This window comes from Oncorhynchus mykiss, chromosome 17, assembly GCF_013265735.2.
Source record: "Oncorhynchus mykiss isolate Arlee chromosome 17, USDA_OmykA_1.1, whole genome shotgun sequence".
NCBI classification, from domain to species: Eukaryota; Metazoa; Chordata; class Actinopteri; order Salmoniformes; family Salmonidae; genus Oncorhynchus; species Oncorhynchus mykiss.
In genome coordinates, this window is record NC_048581.1 from 386242 (window position 1) to 395000 (window position 8759).

An 8759-nucleotide genomic window follows, 5' to 3' on the forward strand; every position below is an offset into this window, starting at 1 on the left:
GAGATGGATGGAAGTGGATGGAGAGAGAGAGAGAGATGGATGGAGAGATGGGTGGAAGTGGATGGAGAGAGAGAGAGAGAGATGGATGGAGAGAGATGGATGGAGAGAGAGAGATGGAAGTGGATGGAGAGAGAGAGAGAGAGAGAGAGATGGATGGAGAGATGGGTGGAAGTGGATGGAGAGAGAGAGAGAGAGAGAGATGGATGGAGAGAGATGGATGGAAGTGGATGGAGAGAGATGGATGGAAGTGGATGGAGAGAGAGAGATGGAAGTGGATGGAGAGAGAGAGATGGATGGAGATGGATGGAGAGAGAGATGGATGGAAGTGGATGGAGAGAGAGAGAGATGCAGGTGGATGAATAGAGAGAGAGAGATGGATGGAGAGAGAGATGGATGGAAGTGGATGGAGAGAGAGAGAGAGATGGAGAGAGAGAGATGGAGGGAGAGAGATGGAGGGAGAGAGAGATGGAGGGGGAGAGAGAGAGAGAGATGGAGGGAGAGAGATGGATGGAGAGAGAGAGATGGATGGAGAGAGAGAGGTGGATGGAGAGAGAGAGAGAGAGATGGATGGAGAGAGAGAGATGGAAGTGGATGAATAGAGAGAGATGGAAGTGGATGGAGAGAGAGAGGTGGATGGAGAGAGAGAGAGAGATGCAGGTGGATGAATAGAGAGAGATGGAAGTGCCCCCCATTTTGCGAGCAAAAGGTTTTAGCGTGACAGCAAAGAGAACATTTTAGTTTTAAAATTAATTTCCTGCATTTCTGGAGATTGTACCATAAAGTGGAGAGAAAAACACCAGTTATACAGCTACGCTCCTGCAGTTCTCCAGATTGGACCACAGGGTTCTATCTGAAAGGGCTTTCAGTGTAATGACTGCTGATCAGTGGGAGATCTGTCTGCTGGACTACCAGTCTGAAAACATGTAGCCGACACACAGAGGGGGACTGCTGATCAGTGGGAGATCTGTCTGCTGGACTACCAGTCTGAAAACATGGAGACGACACACAGAGGGGGACTGCTGATCAGTGGGAGATCTGTCTGCTGGACGACCAGTCTGAAAACATGGAGCCGACACACAGAGGGGGACTGCTGATCAGTGGGAGATCTGTCTGCTGGACGACCAGTCTGAAAACATGGAGCCGACACACAGAGGGGGACTGCTGATCAGTGGGAGATCTGTCTGCTGGACTACCAGTCTGAAAACATGGAGACGACACACAGAGGGGGACTGCTGATCAGTGGGAGATCTGTCTGCTGGACTACCAGTCTGAAAACATGGAGCCGACACACAGAGGGGGACTGCTGATCAGTGGGAGATCTGTCTGCTGGACGACCAGTCTGAAAACATGTTTCTCAATGTCACCTTGTCTATTATTATAACTGTATTAGTATTATAACTCTATTAGTATTATTAGTATTATAACTGTATTAGTATTATAACTGTATTAGTATTATTAGTATTATAACTGTATTAGTATTATAACTGTATTATTATTATTAGTATTATAACTGTATTAGTATTATAACTGTATTAGTATTATAACTGTATTAGTATTATAACTGTATTAGTATTATAACTGTATTAGTATTATTAGTATTATAACTCTATTAGTATTATAACTGTATTAGTATTATAACTCTATTAGTATTATTAGTATTATAACTGTATTGGTATTATAACTGTATTAGTATTATAACTCTATTAGTATTATTAGTATTATAACTGTATTAGTATTATAACTGTATTAGTATTATTAGTATTATAACTGTATTAGTATTATAACTGTATTAGTATTATAACTCTATTAGTATTATTAGTATTATAACTGTATTAGTATTATAACTGTATTAGTATTATTAGTATTATAACTCTATTAGTATTATAACTGTATTAGTATTATAACTCTATTAGTATTATAACTGTATTAGTATTATTAGTATTATAACTCTATTAGTATTATAACTGTATTAGTATTATTAGTATTATAACTGTATTAGTATTATAACTGTATTAGTATTATAACTCTATTAGTATTATTAGTATTATAACTGTATTAGTATTATAACTGTATTAGTATTATAACTGTATTAGTATTATAACTCTATTAGTATTATAACTGTATTATTATTATAACTATATTAGTATTATTAGTATTATAACTCTATTAGTATTATTAGTATTATAACTCTATTAGTATTATTAGTATTATAACTATATTAGTATTATTAGTATTATTAGTGGAGACACAGAGGGGGACTACTGATCAGTGGGAGATCTGTCTGCTGGACGACCAGTCTGAAAACATGTTTCTCAATGTCACCTTGTCTATTATTATAACTGTATTAGTATTATAACTCTATTAGTATTATTAGTATTATAACTCTATTAGTATTATTAGTATTATAACTGTATTAGTATTATAACTGTATTAGTATTATTAGTATTATAACTGTATTAGTATTATAACTGTATTAGTATTATTAGTATTATAACTGTATTAGTATTATAACTGTATTAGTATTATAACTCTATTAGTATTATTAGTATTATAACTGTATTAGTATTATAACTGTATTAGTATTATTAGTATTATAACTCTATTAGTATTATAACTGTATTAGTATTATAACTCTATTAGTATTATTAGTATTATAACTGTATTAGTATTATAACTGTATTAGTATTATAACTCTATTAGTATTATTAGTATTATAACTGTATTAGTATTATAACTGTATTAGTATTATTAGTATTATAACTGTATTAGTATTATAACTGTATTAGTATTATAACTCTATTAGTATTATAACTATTAGTATTATTAGTATTATAACTCTATTAGTATTATAACTGTATTAGTATTATTAGTATTATAACTGTATTAGTATTATAACTGTATTAGTATTATTAGTATTATAACTGTATTAGTATTATAACTGTATTAGTATTATTAGTATTATAACTGTATTAGTATTATAACTGTATTAGTATTATAACTCTATCAGTATTATTAGTATTATAACTGTATTAGTATTATAACTGTATTAGTATTATTAGTATTATAACTCTATTAGTATTATAACTGTATTAGTATTATAACTCTATTAGTATTATTAGTATTATAACTGTATTAGTATTATAACTGTATTAGTATTATAACTCTATTAGTATTATTAGTATTATAACTGTATTAGTATTATAACTGTATTAGTATTATTAGTATTATAACTCTATTAGTATTATAACTGTATTAGTATTATAACTCTATTAGTATTATAACTATTAGTATTATTAGTATTATAACTCTATTAGTATTATAACTGTATTAGTATTATTAGTATTATAACTGTATTAGTATTATAACTGTATTAGTATTATTAGTATTATAACTGTATTAGTATTATAACTGTATTAGTATTATAACTCTATTAGTATTATTAGTATTATAACTGTGTTAGTATTATAACTGTATTAGTATTATAACTCTATTAGTATTATAACTCTATTAGTATTATAACTGTATTATTATTATTATAACTCTATTAGTATTATTAGTATTATAACTCTATTAGTATTATTAGTATTATAACTATATTAGTATTATTAGTATTATTAGTGGAGACACAGAGGGGGACTACTGATCAGTGGGAGATCTGTCTGCTGGACGACCAGTCTGAAAACATGTTTCTCAATGTCACCTTGTCTATTATTATAACTGTATTAGTATTATAACTCTATTAGTATTATAACTCTATTAGTATTATTAGTATTATAACTCTATTAGCATTGTAACTCTATTAGTATGTATTATAACTCTATTAGTATTATAACTGTATTAGTATTATAACTATATTAGTATTATAACTCTATTAGTATTATTAGTATTATAACTGTATTAGTATTATAACTGTATTAGTATTATAACTTTATTAGTATTATTAGTATTATAACTGTATTAGTATTATAACTGTATTAGTATTATAACTGTATTAGTATTATAACTCTATTAGTATTATAACTCTATTAGTATTATTAGTATTATACCTCTATTAGTATTATAACTCTATTAGTATTATAACGCTATTAGTATTATTAGTATTATAACTCTATTAGTATTATTAGTATTATAACTCTATTAGTATTATAACTCTATTAGTATTATAACTCTATTAGTACTATAACTCTATTAGTATTATAACTATATTAGTATTATAACGGTATTAGTATTATAACTCTATTAGTATTATTAGTATTATAACTGTATTAGTATTATAACTGTATTAGTATTATTAGTATTATAACTGTATTAGTATTATAACTGTATTAGTATTATAACTGTATTAGTAGTATAACTCTATTAGTATTATAACTGTATTAATATTATAATTCTATTAGTATTATAACTGTCTGAGTATTATAACTGTATTAGTATTATTAGTATTATAACTCAATTAGTAGTATAACTATATTAGTATTATTAGTATTATAACTGTATTAGTATAATAACTCTTAGTATTATAACTCTATTAGTATTATTAGTATTATAACTGTATTAGTATAATAACTCTTAGTATTATAACTCTATTAGTATTATTAGTATTATAACTGTATTAGTATTATAACTGTATTAGTATTATAACTGTATTAGTAGTATAACTCTATTAGCATTATAACTGTATTAATATTATAATTCTATTAGTATTATAACTGTCTGAGTATTATAACTGTATTAGTATTATTAGTATTATAACTCAATTAGTAGTATAACTCTATTAGTATTATTAGTATTATAACTGTATTAGTATTATAACTGTATTTGTATTATAACTCTATTAGTATTATTAGTATTATAACTGTATTAGTATAATAACTCTTAGTATTATAACTCTATTAGTATTATAACTCTATTAGTATTATAACTCTATTAGTATTATTAGTATTATAACTGTATTAGTATTATAACTGTATTTGTATTATAACTCTATTAGTATTATTAGTATTATAACTGTATTTGTATTATAACTCTATTAGTATTATAACTATATTAGTATTATAACTCTATTAGTATTATTAGTATTATAACTCTATTAGTATTATTAGTATTATAACTCTATTAGTATTATTAGTATTATAACTGTATTAGTATTATAACTGTATTAGTATTATAACTCTATTAGTATTATTAGTATTATAACTCTATTAGTATTATTAGTATTATAACTCTATTAGTATTATAACTGTATTAGTATTATAACTCTATTAGTATTATTAGTATTATAACTCTATTAGTATTATTAGTATTATTATTGGAGACACACAGAGGGGGACTGCTGATCAGTGGGAGATCTGTCTGCTGGACTACCAGTCTGAAAACATGGAGCCGACACACAGAGGGGGACTGCTGATCAGTGGGAGATCTGTCTGCTGGACGACCAGTCTGAAAACATGTTTCTCAATGTCACCTTGTCTATTATTATAACTGTATTAGTATTATAACTCTATTAGTATTATTAGTATTATAACTGTATTAGTATTATAACTGTATTAGTATTATAACTCTATTAGTATTATTAGTATTATAACTCTATTAGTATTATTAGTATTATTATTGGAGACACACAGAGGGGGACTGCTGATCAGTGGGAGATCTGCCTGCTGGACGACCAGTCTGAAAACATGTTTCTCAATGTCACCTTGTCTATTATTATAACTGTATTAGTATTATAACTCTATTAGTATTATTAGTATTATAACTGTATTAGTATTATAACTGTATTAGTATTATAACTCTATTAGTATTATTAGTATTATAACTCTATTAGTATTATTAGTATTATTATTGGAGACACACAGAGGGGGACTGCTGATCAGTGGGAGATCTGTCTGCTGGACGACCAGTCTGAAAACATGGAGCCGACACACAGAGGGGGACTGCTGATCAGTGGGAGATCTGTCTGCTGGACGACCAGTCTGAAAACATGTTTCTCAATGTCACCTTGTCTATTATTATAACTGTATAAGTATTATAACTCTATTAGTATTATTAGTATTATAACTCTATTAGTATTATTATTGGAGACACACAGAGGGGGACTGCTGATCAGTGGGAGATCTGTCCACAGGACCACAGGGTTCTATCTGAAAGGGGTTTCAGTGTAATGACTGAAAACATGGAGCCGACACACAGAGGGGGACTGCTGATCAGTGGGAGATCTGTCTGCTGGACGACCAGTCTGAAAACATGGAGACACACAGAGGGGGACTGCTGATCAGTGGGAGATCTGTCTGCTGGACGACCAGTCTGAAAACATGGAGCCGACACACAGAGGGGGACTGCTGATCAGTGGGAGATCTGTCTGCTGGACGACCAGTCTGAAAACATGGAGCCGACACACAGAGGGCGACTGCTGATCAGTGGGAGATCTGTCTGCTGGACGACCAGTCTGAAAACATGGAGCCGACACACAGAGGGGGACTGCTGATCAGTGGGAGATCTGTCTGCTGGACGACCAGTCTGAAAACATGTTTCTCAATGTCACCTTGTCTATTATTATAACTGTATTAGTATTATAACTCTATTAGTATTATTAGTATTATAACTGTATTAGTATTATAACTGTATTAGTATTATAACTGTATTAGTATTATAACTGTATTAGTATTATAACTCTATTAGTATTATTAGTATTATAACTCTATTAGTATTATTAGTATTATAACTCTATTAGTATTATTAGTATTATAACTCTATTAGTATTATTAGTATTATAACGCTATTAGTATTATTAGTATTATAACTGTATTAGTATTATTAGTATTATAACTGTATTAGTATTATAACTGTATTAGTATTATATCTGTATTAGTATTATAACTGTATTAGTATTATTAGTATTATAACTCTATTAGTATTATAACTATATTAGTATAATTAGTATTATAACTCTATTAGTATTATAACTCTATTAGTATTATAACTCTATTAGTAGTGTAACTATTAGTATTATTAGTATTATAACTCTTAGTATTATAACTATATTAGTATTATTAGTATTATAACTCTATTAGTATTATAACTCTATTAGTATAATTAGTATTATAACTCTATTAGTATTATAACTCTATTAGTATTATAACTCTTAGTATTATAACTCTATTAGTATTATAACTCTATTAGTATTATGACTCTATTAGTATTATAACTTTATTAGTATTATCACTCTATTAGTATTATTACTCTATTAGTATTATAACTCTATTAGTATTATACCTCTATTAGTATTATTAGTATTATAACTCTATTAGTGTTATTAGTATTATAACTCTATTAGTATTATAACTCTAGTATCATAACTGTATTAGTATTATAACTGTATTAGTATTATTAGTACTATAACTATTAGTATTATTAGTATTATAACTGTATTAGTATTTGTTAGGAAATTATGATTAATATGACTGAACAAATCATTTTAAATGGAACTGTAAGTAAACTTATACTCTGTTATATTATGTTTAATAGACAATATGAGTTCATAAGAAGAAATTGTGTGACAGGAGAAAGGAGTAATAAAATGTTAAAGAACACCATTCCAACTGGGCAGGAACAAATGGGTTGTGGACTGTAAACACATAAGGTCGTTAGCCTATGGTTGACCCAACCTGAAACTTAGCTCTGGGGTTTTTAGATAAGGCAGTGAGTGCATTCCTAGGGTTTCTGTTAGTTAAAACTGTCAGTTCAGTGGTGATCGATAATGTTGAGGGGTCAAAAGTTATCCGGGAGTGTGTTAGTAAGTTAGAATGAACTTTTCACCTTACTTTGTCCTGTCGAGAGGAGGGGGTTCGGTTAAGGCAGTGAAATGACGTCATGATCTGTATTTAAACTGATGCATGTGTTTGAGTGGGAGCGCGCTCCGAGAATAAATTATATTACCTATTATTTAAAGACTGGTCTGCGTCTATTTTATGCAAACAAGAAATCTTATAAATTCTCATAAAATAGATGAAGGGCTTTCAATTGATGAAAGCATATTGGCTTAATTAAATTTTACTAACAGTATTATTAGTATTATAACTGTATTAGTATTATTAGTATTATAACTGTATTAGTATTATAACTCTAGTATCATAACTGTATTAGTATTATAACTGTATTAGTATTATAACTGTATTAGTATTATAACTGTATTAGTATTATTAGTATTATAACTATTAGTATTATTAGTATTATAACTGTATTAGTATTATAACTCTATTAATATTATAACTGTATTGGTATTATAACTATATTAGTATTATAATTGTATTATCATTAATTGGTTGGTTGGTCGGGCTGATAAAAGGGGTCAGTTGACCTTCCCTGACCTTTAGTATGTAGACTATTTCAGTAATCAATTTCTGCTCCCACATTGCCTTGTTAATTACCTCTGATATTGTTCATTAATGTTCACTAGAAGCTGTGTGTGTGTGTGTGCGTGTGCGCGTGTGTGTGCGTGTGTGTGTGTCTCTGTGTGTGTGTGTCTCTCTGTGTGTGTGTGTGTGTGTGTGTGTGTGTGTGTGTGTGTGTGTCTCTGTGTGTGTGTGTGTGTGTCTCTGTGTGTCTCTCTGTGTGTGTGTCTCTGTGTGTGTGTGTCTCTGTGTGTGTGTGTCTCTGTGTGTGTGTGTGTGTGTGTGTCTCTCTGTGTGTCTCTCTGTGTGTGTGTGTGTGTGTGTGTGTGTGTGTGTGCGTCTCTGTGTGAGTGTGTGTGTGTCTCTGTG